We start from the raw sequence: 15,946 nt of genomic DNA, 5'->3' as shown, positions 1-15,946 counted from the left end.
ACCTGCTTTTAGTTCCTGCTGAATGTCTTCAGATAGTTGGTTTTTAATATTCCCATCCAGACTCTATCATGCTCGCCTGTAGGAAGATTATCCTGACCAAGCTACCCTGCCATTACTAGATGTCAAATTTCCTCCATATTACCATTGTGCTCCATATTGAAATCATATCTAAATCCTGATTTGTCTTATGTCAGTGCTGTAATTCATTTCCCTTGCATCAGTGCTATGCTTAGGAAGGGTCACATATCAGTCCAGAAAACAGAAGTTCCTCTTTGCAGTCTAGCTATAAATGACTTTAATACAGGGAATTGGTGGCTTATCCCCACCCCCCCCTCCCAAAAAAAATGTCTCTAGGAGTATCACACCTGTTCACAATTCTGGCTGCAACTGACTGAAGAATAATGATCTCTCCATCATTTTGTCTCAAGGATGCCTCTCATGAATACGCTCTAGGCTGGAACCATACAATAAAGAGGAATGTAGAGCCTGGCTTCTCTCCAAAGCAAAGGAGACCATAGAAGGGGTGGTGGTAATGCCAAACTGACCAAAGATAATCCAACACGGGGCATATGACCCAAATTATCCAAAAGCATGGGAGGGGCAGAGAGTTTTGGAGCTTCTGGAAAAAAATTTATTTGCTGATAAACCAAAACGAAAACAAGAACACCACACACACACACACACACACACACACACACACACACACAAAGACTCACCAGAAGAATAGCGCCTCTTCTTACATTGGATTTTTTTTCATGTGACTGTTGTAATAGAAGCATTGATCTCGTGATCATGATGAGAAGCCAACTGAGATGGAAGCAAACATGGTGTCCAAAGCCTGTCCAGTCTGGACTTCCTGTTGTGAGAATCAGTGGTATTATTTAAGTCATTTTCAATTGGTTTAATTTGTTACTTTCCACAGGCACAGTACCTTATTTAGAACATAGAAGTAAATCCCAGAAGAAACCATTTAAAGGGGGGAAAGTGGTAGCCTTTAAGGAGTAAGACTGGAGGTAATGAGACGTGGTACCATGCACATTGGTTTTTATTCTATGCCTTGTGCTATTTTACATCGTAAAGAAGATATATACACTACTTGGATAAAAAATTAATTAGAAAAGAGTCAATCTGACAACTCCTCTCCATCTCCACATCACAGTTTTCTTGATTAACTCTGATCCTAGCACAAAAGGAAATGGCGGCTAAATTCAACAGTTCTCCCTTGCTCCTTTTTTTAAAGTTTTTTTTTTTTTTTTCCTTTTGAGAGAGAGAGAGAGCTGGAGAGGGACAGAGGGGGAGAGAGAATCTTAAGCAGGGCTTAAGAGGGTCTCACAACTGTGATTACATGACCTGAGCCGAAATCAAGAGTCAGATGCTTGGGGCGCCTGGGTGGCTCAGTCAGTTAAGCCTCTGACTCTTGATCTTGGCTCAGGTCATGATCTCACAGTTGTGGGATCTCACAGTTGTGTTGGGCTCTACACTGATAGCATAGTGTCTGCTTGGAATTCTCTCTCTCCTCTCTCTCTGCCCCTCCCCTGCACACATGTGCTCTCTCTGTCTCTCTCAGAAGAAATTTAAACAAAAAAGAAAAAAGAAGAGTTGGATGCTTAACCTACTGAGCCACCCAGGCACCCCTCTTCCTTGCTCTCATTTCAGGCAATCATAAATTCTAGCTGCCTACTGAAGAGCGTCCTGAGTGAACGAGATCCTCATACCCCTCAACCTACTATTTGTCACCAAAATAATTGTTCTGAAGGACAAATATGATCACGTACCTCTCTTGCTAACAATCCCTAATTGGCTTCATATTGTCTCTACAGGCTAAAATCCAAATTCCGTAATATGGCATCCAAGACTCTTGCTGATCTGGCCCCTAAAACTCTCTCATGTATATATTCTAGCTATTTTTGAATCTTGCTTTTCTCCACACTCAGATCTCCATTCTGTTGGCATTTCTTTGATTTGGAACACCCTTCCTAAAGAATCCACTTTCAGTTACCTGTTCTGTAAAGATCTCTTTCTCCTCTAGTTCTCCTACAGTCTCTTCTTCGACATGTGTTGTAAATGCCTATCGCCTCCATCAGCACAAATTATATTACAACTCAAAAACCACTTACTAGAAAGTCTAAAATCCAGAAATCTCTTAAAAGGGAAATATTTTTTGGAAACCCATTTGGTGACAGAACCTGAATTGAACTATTTATATTTATAATCTCAATTTAGGGGTGCCTGGGTGGCTCAGTCAGTTGGGCGTCCAACTTCGGCCCAGGTCATGATCTCACGGTTCGTGGGTTTGAGCCCCACATCAGGCTCTGTGCTGACAGCTCAGAGCCTGGAGCCTGCTGTGAATTCTGTGTCTCCCTCTCTCTCTGCCCCTTCCCTACTCACACTCTGTCACTCTCTGTCTCTCAAAAATAAATAAACATTGAAAAAAATTTTTAAATAATCTCAGTTTAGTCCACTTTAATATTCATTCATTTTGTTGCAGAACTATTCATGGGTTTCATTGCACAGTGAAGCCTCAGACAGCACTGATAATGGTCTGGAACACAGGGTACACACACCTAGAGTATATGCACCATTCCAAAAATGGCTACTGCAGCATTTCTCATCCCAGAAGTTATTCTAGAACTTTTACTACTTATCAAGAGGGGAAGTCTATTTCCTCTCCCCCTTGAAAATGGGAGTGCTTTTATGAATAAAAGTGGTGGAAGTGACATGGCTTGACTTCCAAGGCTAGGTCATCAAAGGTGATATGGCTTCTGCCTATTTTCCCTTCTCCCCCAAAATGCTTGCCCTTTGAACTCAGCCACCATGTTGTGAGGAAGCTCAGCCACAGGGAAGCCACCCGAAACTGTTCTAGCCCACAACCCCAGCCAAGGTCTCAACCACCAGCCATTATTAACCACCAACCAGCATCAACTATCAGACATGAGGGGGTAGTTGACGCCTGTCCTCAGCACTCAAGTGCCCCCCACTGTTGGCTGAATGGAGCAAAGATCAGCTGATGCCAAGCCTTGAATGCCAAGGCTTGATTCATGCCAAGCCATGAATCTAAATGTAGATTCATGAGAAAGACAAACGTTTTTGTTGTTTTAAGGCACAAAATTTTGGGTAATGTTCTACAGCTATAGTGACTGGCCTCTTATCCTATTTACTTTGTAAAAATGTGAAATATTCTGAATTCTAAAACCCATCAAAGGTTTCAGATAAGATCTGCATACTAAAATCATGCTTGTATATCTTTTTCTCTATAGAAATAGAAGTTCTTTGAGGACAAGAACAAAGTTTTCTTTTCGGAGGTACCATTTAAGATAGGGTAGGTCCTCATGGCGTGTCTACTGAATTAATGTTGAATGAATAGATGAATGAACAAATAAAGTAACACAGTTGCAAACAAATGATTATTTTGAGATAGTTTTTCAGTAGACTACTCTTTTATTCAACACAATCCATTGCTCAAAAATAACTTAGAATACCTTATTCTTTATAATTATTTTCAGTTTATGAGCTATACGAAAAGCGTCATCAATTTTCCTATCTTGTTTTTATCCAGAAGTGTTATCTATTATCCTTACATGTTTTATCCATCAAGGCACGTTCCAAATAATCCTTGGCTGTTTCCAGAAGTCAAATACATCGTTAAGGATGAAGATTTTCCATCACTGAAGATATTTGAAGTAACCTGACAAAACTCTGAAGGTTATGCCACAACAGGAGATCCCAATGGTTTTGAACAATGCAATGTTCAAATGTAATGCAATCTGAGACAATGACACACAGATGCAAAGACTGTAGCATCCGTATCAACAACTTTGGGAGGAAAAAAAAGAACATTAACTTGGAATGTAACTCCTACCTTGCATGACAAAAATAAAAGTGTATTTATCTCATGATCCTATGTCACATGTATGTCATGTCACACGTGTATGTAACTATGTGAGGGAAAGGGAGGAAGGTAGAGAGAAAATCCATAACGTCATAAAGACATGAACAGACAACGTCAATTTATGCTTTAGTGTTCCTATTGGGAATAACCGTTTTAGCTCTTCCCAGGGAATGTTGTAATGATGAAATAAGTGAGGTACTAGTTTTACAGTTTTGCTGCCAAAATAGGTGTCTGATTGGAATTTAATGGATCCTTACTGCCCTGCTTTTTCCTTCTGCCTCATGTTGTGTAAATTGCGTAAGCTAGGTTGCATGTAGGTGTATTTCAGGATAATTCCCATCCAGAGGAAATCTCTGAGAAAGTAAGAGTCATTAGATAAATATAATATTAACCACGGTCTCTCAAAAAATGCCAAGAGGCTGACGAATCCTACAACACACAGCACAGCTTCCTGAAAATCTTTTCTTTCTCCTCTCTGGTATCTCACAGAGCCGGGCAGGAACACTGCCTCCAGACCTCCTTTCCATCTAAAATCCCCCCTTTTCGCTCTTTCCCCTATGACCCCTTCCACACACATACCCCTCTGTTCTTTTTCTGCCTACCACTCTTATCTTCTCTATCTGTTCTTTTCTCACCGTACTGCTTCCTGAGATCAAATGAACTGGCCTTGGCTGCATTTGATTCCCTTTCTCATGCATTAACCTGGTCCTGTGCAATCCTAGGACCAGGGACACAGCACAGGTAAAAAGAAAACTCTCTTTTTCAAGGTGGGGAAGGGGAGAAGGGGCTGTGAATCCTGAAATATGAATTTTTTCCTTGTCATACCAATGTCTTACAAGCAAAATTCCATTTCACTAAGTAGCAGTCGTGTGATGAGTGACCTCAACCAGATAAACTGTCAGGACAGCATAAAGTACAACATGACCTGACTATAGACTCTAGATGAACAGTTCAAGGACCACATATTCACTGGTACATACGGCTGCAGGCCCGCTGGGGTCTGGATAACTTGGTATTGATTTAAATGGATGCGTAAACAGTGTCATAAGAAGCTACCTCATCCCTGGAGCTACATTATTCCTGGGGTCCCTCCCCTTTTACCTGATACCTAAGTACCACTTTTCTAGGTTTAAAAGGGAGTTGAAAGCCCCAGAAACTGCCAAAGACCTGATAATGAAAGTCAAGTATCCATTCCTATATCCCTACTCCCTCTCCCTCTCTTTGGACTCTGAACCCCAGAAGAAACACTGGGGATTGGAGGGTAGAGAAACTGCAAAGCAGAAATTCCCATGTATGATAAGGTGGCCAAATAAAATACAGTACACTGGGGGCACCTGGGTGGCTCAGTCGGTTAAGCATCTGATTTCGGCTCGGGTCATGATCTCACGGTTTGTGAGTCTGAGCCCCATGTCAGGCTCTGTACTGACAGCTCAGAGCCTGGAGCCTGTTTCAGATTCTGTGTCTCCCTTTCTCTGCCCCTCCCCTACTCACACTGTCTCTGTCTCTCTCTCTCTCAAAAATAAGTTAAAAAAATTTTTAATACGGTACACTGAATTAAGTCTGAATTTCACATAAAGAACAAATAATTACTTAGTATAAATATGTCCCAAATATTGCATGGGGTATACTTACACTTGAAAAAAAAAGTATTCATTCTTTATGTGAAGTTCAAATTTAACTGGGTGGTCCTGTTTGACTTTTCTCTGGAGATCTGGTAACCCTAATTTAGGACAGTGAGGAGAATATCAACCACAAGTGAATATCTTAGGCTTAAAAATGAGAATTCTTAGGTATACACTTTCTCTTGAATTGCCCACTAAAAATGTACCTAAAACATCAGAATATTAAAAAAGGTGGGGGGGTAGGAAGAAAGGCAGTCTCTGAAAACAGCAGGATCAGGCAGAGGCAATCTGGAGTAGTAAGATGCTTAAGTAGCTGGAAATGTTTTGTTGATGTACTAGACATAGAAACCAAGTCAGCTTGTCCTCACAGCGTACACGACGCTGTAGCCAGGTAACAATTTATTTGTCAGCTCAGCTTGCACAGAGGAGTGCACAGCTTTTTCTCCGTTTCTGGAAGGGAGATGGGAATTTCAAGGCAAATTGCTTGCGGGAACATTTTTGTTTAAAAATCTGAAAGAAATCTGCATTACCGAACTGAGAAGACAAATAGATCAAAGACACTATGGTAAAAGAGAACCATGCTGACCTGGAAAACTGAGGGGTGAAGGGTAGGCGTCAACCAAAGTGCTCAAAAGCTCATGATGTTTTTGTCTTGCAAAACGCTAATGTAGACCGAGTCGAAAAGTGAAGACTTTCAGGGATAAACACTGTCTAAACTGGCTTATTCTCACGTGCCAACCTTCAGTCCTGCTCATCCTCTTAAGAAAAGGAAAAGGAGTCTCAGACTAATTCTTCAGAGACTGAAACTATTGCAGCATGGGGGTGGGTCATTACTTTCAAAGCAAACATGGAATATATTTACATCTTATTTAAAAGGTAATTAAAAACAACTTCAATCAAATTAGTAAAAATTAATAGAATTGTATACATAGATTTACATCTTATTTAAAATGTCATTATCAATGACTTCAATGAAATTAGTAAAAATTACTAGAGTTGTATAATGTATTTACATGGATTATTAATTACTAACAATCAAATTATGAAACCAGAAGATGTACCAGATCACTTAAGTTTTATAGCTGACATCCAATTTTACTTGTCTTGCTTTGCTTTTTTAAAAACTACATTTCCCCCAAAAGACAGATCTCATTCAAGCATTCTTCTTTTTTTTTACACAATGTTTTAAAATTTTTGTGTATTTATTTATTTATTTATTTGAGAGAGAGCAAGAGGGAGGGAGAGGCAGAGAGACAGAGACAGAGAGAATCCCAAGCAGATTCCGTACTGTTATAAATTTTTTTTTAATGTTTATTCATTTTTGAGAGACAGAGAGAGACAGAGCATGAGCAGGGAAGGGGCAGAGACAGAGGGAGACACAGAATCCGAAGCAGGCTCCAGGCTCTGAGCTGTCAGCACAGAGCCCGACATGGGGCTCGAACTCACAAACTGTGAGATCGTGACCCGAGCCGAAGTCAGACGCTCAACCGACTGAGCCACCCAGGTGCCCTGATTCCACACTGTTAGTGCAGAGACCCACACAGGGCTCAAACTTACAAACCATGAGATCATGACCTGAGCCAAAACCAAGAGTCAGATACTTAACCAACTGAGCCACCTAAGCACCCCTCACGTAAGCATTCTAAACAAAGTTTTAACAATCCAGGATTCTGCAGAGGCAATGAAAGACCCTTGGTTGGCCCCATCAGGCTGGACTGGGTCTGTGCTAGTTCAAGACAGCAGCAGCCCAGGAGGTGGGGAGTACAGAACCTCTTCCTGTGCCTGTACAGTGGGGGACTCATGGGGGACGGGGTCAAGGAGATTCAGCCCGTGTGACAGCAGAGCTTCCGGGAGAACAGAGCAGGGGAACAAGGAGAGAGAAGCCCTTCAGTGTGTGAAACAGGATGAGGCTCAAGTGAAGGCTTAGACAGCAACAGGTGTCTCCTCTAAGGAAGCCTAAAACTTATGCTATTCACGACTGAAAACTTACGCTGAAATACGACTTAAGAGTTGTGATGGTTAATTTTATGTGTCAACCTGACTGGGACATGGGGAGCTCAAAGTCAATGTTATTTCTGGGTGCATCTGTGAGGGTGTTTGCAACGAGATTAGCAGGTGAGTTGGTGGCCCCAGTAAAGCAGATCGCCCTCCCCAATGTGGGTGAGCATTACCCCAACCATTCAAGGTCCAAAGAAAACAAAAAGGCACAGGAAGGAGGAATTCTCCCCTTTTGCTTCCTCCCTGCCTGCCTGAGCTGGGACATCAGTGCCCTCCTGCCCTTGGACTGAGATGGACACCATTAGCCCATCTGGTTCTGCAGCCTTCAGACTCGGACTGAACTACACCACTGGCCTTCCTGGGTGTCAAGCTTGCAGAATCAGATTTTGGGACTCCTTACCACCTGCAATCATGTGAGCCAATTCCCTAAAGGAATCTCTTTATCTATCTATATCTATATCTATATCTATATCTATATCTATATCTATATCTATATCTATATCTATCTATCTCCCATCGATTCTGTTTCTCTGGAGAACCTTGATTAATGGGAGAGTAAAAACAAGGCCATTAAATAATCACAGGGGGAAATAAACTTATTCCCACTCAACCTGGTGATCTCTTCCTGCACACCCCTTCTCCCCAGCCCCTCATCACTCACCTGTCTGAATTCCATTTCCCATTGAGCATTCACTGTTTTAGAAGTGATGGCCCATGTAAAGACAGCAGCTCTTTTGAGGAGCCTGGGTGGCTCAGTAGGTTACGCTTCTGACTCCGGCTCAGGTCATGATCTCATGGTTCATGAGTTCAAGCCCCACGTCCGGTTCTGCGCTGACAGCTCGGAGCCTAGAGCCTGCTTCAGATTCCGTACCTCCCTCTCTCTCTGCCCCTCCCCTGCTCGTGCTCTGTCTCTCTCTCTCTCTCGCTCTCTCTCTTTCTCTCTCTCTCAAAGACAAATAAACATTAAAAAATGAAAAAGACAGCAGCTGTTTCTCATTTTAGCAGCTTACCAAACTGTACTCTCACTAAAGGCAGGAGCAGTCTCCCAGAGATCTTGATTTTCTACGGAGCCTAAAACCCAGAAGGGCTTTGCACATAAGGAGGAGTTTCAGGGAATTAACGAATGCAATCTCCAAATTGCTAACATTCAAAAATGCTCATTAGTATTGTATTATTAACCTCAAAAACAAAACAACACCACATCACAGAGAGAGCATCCTGCCTTTCTGGTTCTCTCCCTCAGAGAATGAGGCTGAGCACGAGGTCAGGGGAGTGTAGGGCAAATGGCGGCCTCCCGAGCTATGGGCCTGGCACCCTTTACCAGCCTTAAATTAGCCATAAGAAAATGGATGACAGTCCTGTCAGCATGCCATACACTTTGGTGAAAAGAACAAATGAAATAATATTGAAAAAATACATCTCCCTCTTCTCTACAATTGTTCTTTTGATCTTTATCCCAAACCTACTTTGACAAGATTAACTTGTCAAACACTGAAAGCTGAAGGTACGAGACACGCAAAAGCCTATTAGGTTATCTAGTCCATTTTTTAGGCCACATGTACAGTTACATGTTCCCTATAGAAATATTTTCGAGAACTTTGTCTGCCCCTTTCCCAGTAGACTTCTCTGGATGTTTTAAAGTCTTTTCCGAGGAGCGTGTTCTAGTTAGGCACATCTTAAGACACCTGACAGTTTTTCTGAAGCTTCTATTTCAATTTGTCTTATTTAAATTTTGCCCCATTGCTCCTACTTAGGCCCTTTTCCCGTCACCATATTGTAGATAGTTTTCATATTCCTTTTTAGGCGTAATTTAACCATGCTTCACACATTAACTTGAGTAGACAGTATATGGTATAAATTACACAAAACAGCGATGTGTGAAGACATTCTGTGGTGAATAAATTAAAGCATTAATTTCAGACATATCAAACTAACACTTTTTAAATTTGTGGTTCCTATAATTTTCAGACCTGTTTCTGAAGTCTCTGCGGCGGGGGAATTAAATGGAAGAGATTAGTCCAAAACTTTTACTTTCAATTCATAGGTTGGAGAGCAGCCATTCCCATGAATATTCAAAAGAGAAAAGATTTTTTTTTAAAGGATTTAACACAGAGCGGCGCCTGGGTGGCTCCGTCGGTTAAGCGTCCGACTCTTGATTTTGGCTCAGGTCATGATCTCACAGTTGGTGAGTTCGAGCCCCGCAGCGGGCTCTATGCTGCCTTGGCCTCTCTCTCCCTCCCTGTCTGCCCCTCCCCTACTCGTGCTCTCTCTCTCTCTCTCTCTCTCAAAATAAGTAAATAAACTTTAAAAAAATGTGTTAAAATTTTCTAAAAAAAAAAAAAAAAAAAAGAACTTGACACAGAGGGCTTACTCAGATTTAAGGAGATGTTGCCATTCAGACATAAAGTGAAAAAGACGGGGTTCAGCAACTCACCAGACATCATCACCACCAGTCTGGCAGGTAAGAGAGAACTGAGGGGGAGGGCTTCGTTGCCCACAGAGTGTTTGTGAAACTCGGTACGACGAGGCTGAGTGGACTGAAGAAGGGCACCTGTCTTCGGTATGGAGAGAAGATTGGCACAAAGAACCCAACTCACATTTAACCCCAAACTGTCCCAGCACAGGCTTTCCTGGGCTCCTCGGGTTTCTGGTTTCTACCAACGACACGGAACCGAAGAACAGACCAGGGACTGGCACCGAACCACAGAATCACACAATTCCTCTCGAGGAGTGAGACTCAAGAAGAAGAATCAAGTCGGTCCCTGTTCCCGGTCTTAATTTTCACCAGAGTGTTTACCACTTGGACCGTAGTTTTATTTAGTTTGCTTACTGCCTGTCGCCTCCAGCCCCCACCTAGCAATCTAAGCTCCACGCGGACAGAAACCTTTGGTTGTGCCTTGTTTGCATCTATATCCCCAGTGCCTAGGACACTGCCTGACCCACGGCAGCCAGTTAAGTATCGGATCAAGGAAGTCGCTGATTTGGCACCGATTTCTTCATTCACAGAGTCAGACAGAAAAATAGCACGCATATGTCCCTGCTGAAAAAGCTCCAGCAAAAAAAAAAAAAAAAAAAAATTGTTCTACTATGGGAAGAAGTTTTTAAAATTCTTGGAGGTAGGCTTGGAGACAGTGTTATTCCTTAAAATATAAACTAGGAAGTATCTCAAATCTGACCAGCCTCAAACTAAAGGGGAGGCCCTGTGAGGGCAGGGGCCGCGTCATCTTTGTCCCTCCGTGTCAGCTCATGACTCGGACCTGAGAAATAAGATCCAGGAGGAACAACTGACCGAGGCTGTGCCAGCCGCTCGTCTGAGCGCTCGCCTGCGTGAATTCATTACTTTCTACGATAATTCGATGTGGGGGGCACAACGATTCCCCCCAGCTCCCAGGTGAAGAATATACAGTGTAAGGGAGTAAATAACTGCCGGTTATCAATGTTTGGTTTCTCAGCTCCAGACCCACCCTCCTTTGCCCGGCTTTGTGAGCTGGGACTGGCCGAATGTTAGGCAGCAGCCCCAGGATGGTCCTCCCTGACAGGCCTTGGCCCTCCGTGTTTGTTAGGCAGCAAGGGAAACCAAAAGCCAGCTTTGGGCGAGTCCCCCGCTGTACCCCGGGGCCACACCGTCCTCACAGCTGCTGCTGCAGAATGGCGCTACCTTCTGGAAAGTCCTTTCCCACCAGCGGGCTGCATGTTCCCGAGGTCCCCGCGGCTTCCCTGGAGAGGACTGACTCCCGGCCGGGTCCTCAGTTCCTTTATTGTCCCCTCTCCTCAGCCAAGATGTGGTGGGTGCACCTTGTGGATCCCTTACACGCCTTTTGCTCCTTTAAGTAACTAACCTCCTTCCACTACTTAACAATTCTTTAGGTTCCATTGTGCCTGGATAGAGCGCTGGGACGGTACTCTATTATTTCAGACCCCAAAGAGCTCCAGATTGTACCACGGGGAAGCGATCGGGCTGGGCTTCAAACGCAGCAAGTCTGAAACCAGAGGATACACTCCAAACTCTGATACTACACTGTCTCCAATTTGGGGAGAGAATCCAGGTTAACTCCACCCACAGCCCGGACACCTCTGAGGATGCAGATATGAGAACTGCAATTTCAAGGGCCAGACACGGAATCACGTCTCCTCTGGTACGACACGGATTAATACTACACGACCCTAAATATTAATAGCTCAAAACCCTTTTACATGCAGAATTCCACGACTAGACAACTCTGTAGAGTTGAAAAGGCATATGTTATTATTCTCATAGGTAAAGAAACTGGGGCCCACAGACAGTAAAATTTTGCACAAGCGGTCACACTCAAGTCTTCCAGCTCCCAGCCAGAACTTTGCCTATAATGTCACTATCTTACCTTGGGGTTTCGTTACACTGGAGTCAGTTTGACTGTGAGACTGAATGGTGGATCTCCAAAAGATCCGTGTCCAAACCCTTGAGGCCTGTGAACATAACCTTATAGGAAAAAGGGATCTTTGCAGATATGATTACATTAAGGGGAGATAGGGAGTTATCCTGGAAAATCAGGATGGCCCCTAAATGCCATCATAAGAGTCCTTAGAAAAGAGAGGTAGAGAGAGACTTCACACACACAGAGGAAAAAAGGTTGTGAAGCCAAAGGCAGAGATGGGAATGACGTGGCCACAAGTCAACGAACGCAAGTGGCCTCCAGAAGCTGGAAGAGGAAAGGCACAGAAAGCGGCAATGAACAGATGCTCCTCTAGAGACTCTGTAGGGAACACAGCCCTGACGCCACCTTGACAATAGCCCAGAATTACTGATGCCCAACTCCTGGCCTCCAGAGAGACCAAATTCTACTGCGTTAAGTCGCCAAGTTTGTTGTAATGTCTTACAGCAGCCTCAGGAAATTAGTATACTGACAAATTCAAGTTTAAAAAAAGTTTACACAGGTAGGAAATAATATCTAAACATGACATAAAGTTTTATGAAATTAGCTTCATTAAAAATGAAGGATGTTAAGACCATTGAGAACGAAAACACGAGCTACATAGAAACATAAGATCTTCCAAAACTGAGTAAGGGAGAAATAGAAAAATCTGAATAGCTCAATTACTAGTAATGAAATTGAACTGGTAACCACAAAACTCTCAAGAAACAAAAGTCCAGGACCAGCTGTTTTCACAGATAAATTTAAAGAAGACTGAATTCCTATGCTCTTCAAACTGTTCTAAAAAATAGAAGGGGAAGGAAAGCTTCCAAATACATTCTAAAAGGCCAGCATTACCCTGATACCCAAATCCAAAGACACTAGAAAAAAGAAAACTATAGGCCAATATCCCTGATGAACATAGATGCAAAAATCTCCAACAAAATATTACCAAACTACATGCAACAATACTTTAAGAGGATCATTCACCATGTTCAAGTGGAATTTATTCTGGGGATGCAAGGATGGTTAAGTACGTGTAAGTCAATCAACCTGACATTCTACATTTTAAAAAATGAAGGACAAAAATTATATGATCATCATGATGGATGTGGAAAAAGCAATTTGACAAAATTCAACATCCATTTATGATGAAAATGCTCAAAAAAGTGGATTTCAAGGGAACGTTGAATCATTATCCTGAGGCCGTATTGAAAAACTCACAGCTAACATCATACTCAACATTAAAACCTTTAAGATAAAGAACAAGACAAGAATGTCTATTCCCTTCACTTTTATTCGACATAGTACTGGAAATCCTAACCACAGCAATTAAACAAGAAAAAGAAATAAAAAGACATTGGAATTGGTAAAGAAGAAGTTAAACAGCACTATTTGCAGATGACGTTATACTGTACATATAAAACCCTAAAGACTCCACCAAAAAACTATTCAAAACAATAAATAAATTCCATAGTTGCAGGATACAAAACCGATATACAAAAATATGTTGTGTTTCTATACACTAATAACAAAGTAGCAGAAAGAGAAATTAAGAAAATAATTCCATTTATAATTATATCAAACAGAATAAAATACCTAGGGACAAACTTAATGAAGGAAAAATGAGGAAAGATTTGTATTTTGAAAACTACAAAACACTGATGAAAGAAACTACAGACAACACAAACAAATGGAAAGATAGTCCATGCTCATGGATGGGAAGAATTAATATAGTTCAAATGCCCATGTTACCCAAAGCAATCTACAGATTCAATGCAATCCCTATCAAAATACCAATAGCATTTTTCACAGAATTAGAACAAATAATACTAAAACTTGTGTGGAACCACAAAAGATTTCAAATGGCCAAAGCAATCTTAAGGACAACGCTGGGTTATCACAATCCCAGATTTTAAGAAATACTACAAAGCTGTCATAATCAAAACTGTAAGGTACTGGCATAAAAACAGACACATAGATCAAGAGAACAGAACAGAGAGCCCAGAAACAAACCCATGCTTTTATGGTCAATTAATCTATGACAAAGAAGGAAGAATATATAACAAGGAAAAGACAGTCTCTACACAAAATGGTGTTGGGAAAACCGGACAGCTACATACAAAAGATTGAAACCGGACCACTTTCTTGCACCATATGCAAAATAAACTCAAAATGGATTAAAGACCTAAATGTGAGACCTGAGACCAGAGACTCCTAGAAGAAAACATAGGCAGTAATCTTTTTGGCATTGGCCTTAGCAATGTTTTTCTAGATAGATCTCCCCAGGCAAGGAGAACAAAAGCAAAATTAAATTATTGGTACTATACTAAAATAAAAGGTTTTTGCACAGCAAAGGAAACCATCTATCAAACGGTCAGCAACATACTGAATGGGAGAAAATATGTGCAAATGATATATCTAATAAGGGGTTAATATCCAAAATACATGAAGAATTTATACAACTCAACACCAAATAATAATAGTAATAATAATAGTAATAATCCAATTTAAAAATGGGCACAGGAACTGAACATTTTTCCAAACAAGTCATCCAGATGGCCAACAGACACATGAAAAGATGCTCATCATCACTCACCATCAGGGAAATGCAAATCAAAACCACAACATGGTATCACTTAACACCGGTCAGAATGGTCAGAATCAAAAACAGAAGTGGGACGCTTGGGTGGCTCAGTGGGTTGAGCACCCAACTCCTGATTTTGGCTCCAGTTATGATCCCAGGGTTGTGGGACAGAGCCCTGCATCAGGTTCATGCTGAACATGGAGTCTGCTTGAGATTCTCTCTCTCTCTCTCTCTCTCTCTCAAAGAAGAAGAAGAAGAAGAAGAAGAAGAAGAAGAAGAAGAAGAAGAAGAAGAAGAAAGAAAGAAAGAAAGAAAGAAAGAAAGAAAGAAAGAAAGAAAGAAAGAAAGAAAGAAAAACAAGTGTTGGCGAGGATGTGGAAAAAAAGGAACCCTCATGAACCATTGGTGGGAATGTAAATTGGTGCAGTGTGGAAAATGGCATGGAGGTTCCTCAGAACATTAAAAATAGAATTACCATATAATCCAGTAATTCCACTATTGGGTATTCACCCAAAGAAAATGAAGGTAATAATTTGAAAGGACATACGCACCCCTATGCTCACTGCAGCATTTACAACAGCCAAGATACAGAGGCAACCCAGGTGTCCATCCACAGACGAAAGGATAAAGAAGATGTGGTATAGACATACAATGGAATATTACTTGGCCATAAAAAATTGAGATCTTGCCATTTACAATAACATAGATGGATCTAGATGGTATAATGCTAAGTGAAATAAGTCAGTCAGAGAAAGACAAATAGCATATAATTTCACTCATATATGGAATTTAAAAAACAAAACAAACAGGGGCACCTGGGTGGCTCAGCCGGTTAAGCATGGACTCTTGATTTAGACTCAAGTCATGATCTCACAGGTCATGGGATTAAGCTCCACGTCAGGCTCTGTGCTGACAGTGTGGAGCCTGCTTGGGATTCTCTCTCTCCCTCTCTCTCTCTCTGCACCCCACCTCTCTCTCCCAAAATAAGTACACTTAAAAAAAACTATTTTGAAACAAAACAGAGGGGGGAAAAGCAACAAATAAAAGAACAGAATCTTAAAAACAGAACAAATTTGTGGCTGCCAGAGGAGGGATGGGTGGGGGAAAAGATGAAACAGATAAAAGGGATTAAGAGCCCACTTATCTTGACGCACACTGAGTAATGTACAGAATTGTTAAATCATCATACTGTACACCGGAAACTGATGGAACACTGCACGTCAATATACTTCAGTTAAAAAAAGAAAAAAAATGTACAAGAATATCCATTAACAGAATGGGTAAAAAATATTCTGGTAGGTTTATACACGGCAATGGAAGACAGAACTGCCACTATACCCAATATGAATGAATCTCACAGATGTAAAGTTGACCAAAAGAAACCTGAGCCAAGATAGCATACACTACGATTCCATCTATATGAAGTTCAAGAACAGGTACAAACTGAGCTGTGGTTTTG

The 15,946-nt window shown here is 41.5% G+C and overlaps 1 protein-coding gene across 1 annotated transcript in view; it reads right to left on the bottom strand.

The window, feature by feature from the left end:
• PRPF18 (pre-mRNA processing factor 18) overlaps positions 1-15,946 on the bottom strand; it is a 102,089-nt gene that overhangs the window by 81,108 nt on the left and 5,035 nt on the right. Inside the window, exons 3-4 of the mRNA XM_045060902.1 lie at positions 3,579-3,813; positions 717-856 (exon numbers count right to left, since the gene is read on the bottom strand). The gene's annotated coding sequence lies outside the window, so the exon portion shown is untranslated. The remainder of the gene's footprint in view (positions 1-716; positions 857-3,578; positions 3,814-15,946) is intronic.

Source organism: Felis catus, chromosome B4, assembly GCF_018350175.1.
Source record: "Felis catus isolate Fca126 chromosome B4, F.catus_Fca126_mat1.0, whole genome shotgun sequence".
Taxonomy (NCBI): Eukaryota; Metazoa; Chordata; class Mammalia; order Carnivora; family Felidae; genus Felis; species Felis catus.
Note: the sequence above shows the minus strand (reverse complement) of the source record. Positions and strands in the feature narration are given on the sequence as shown.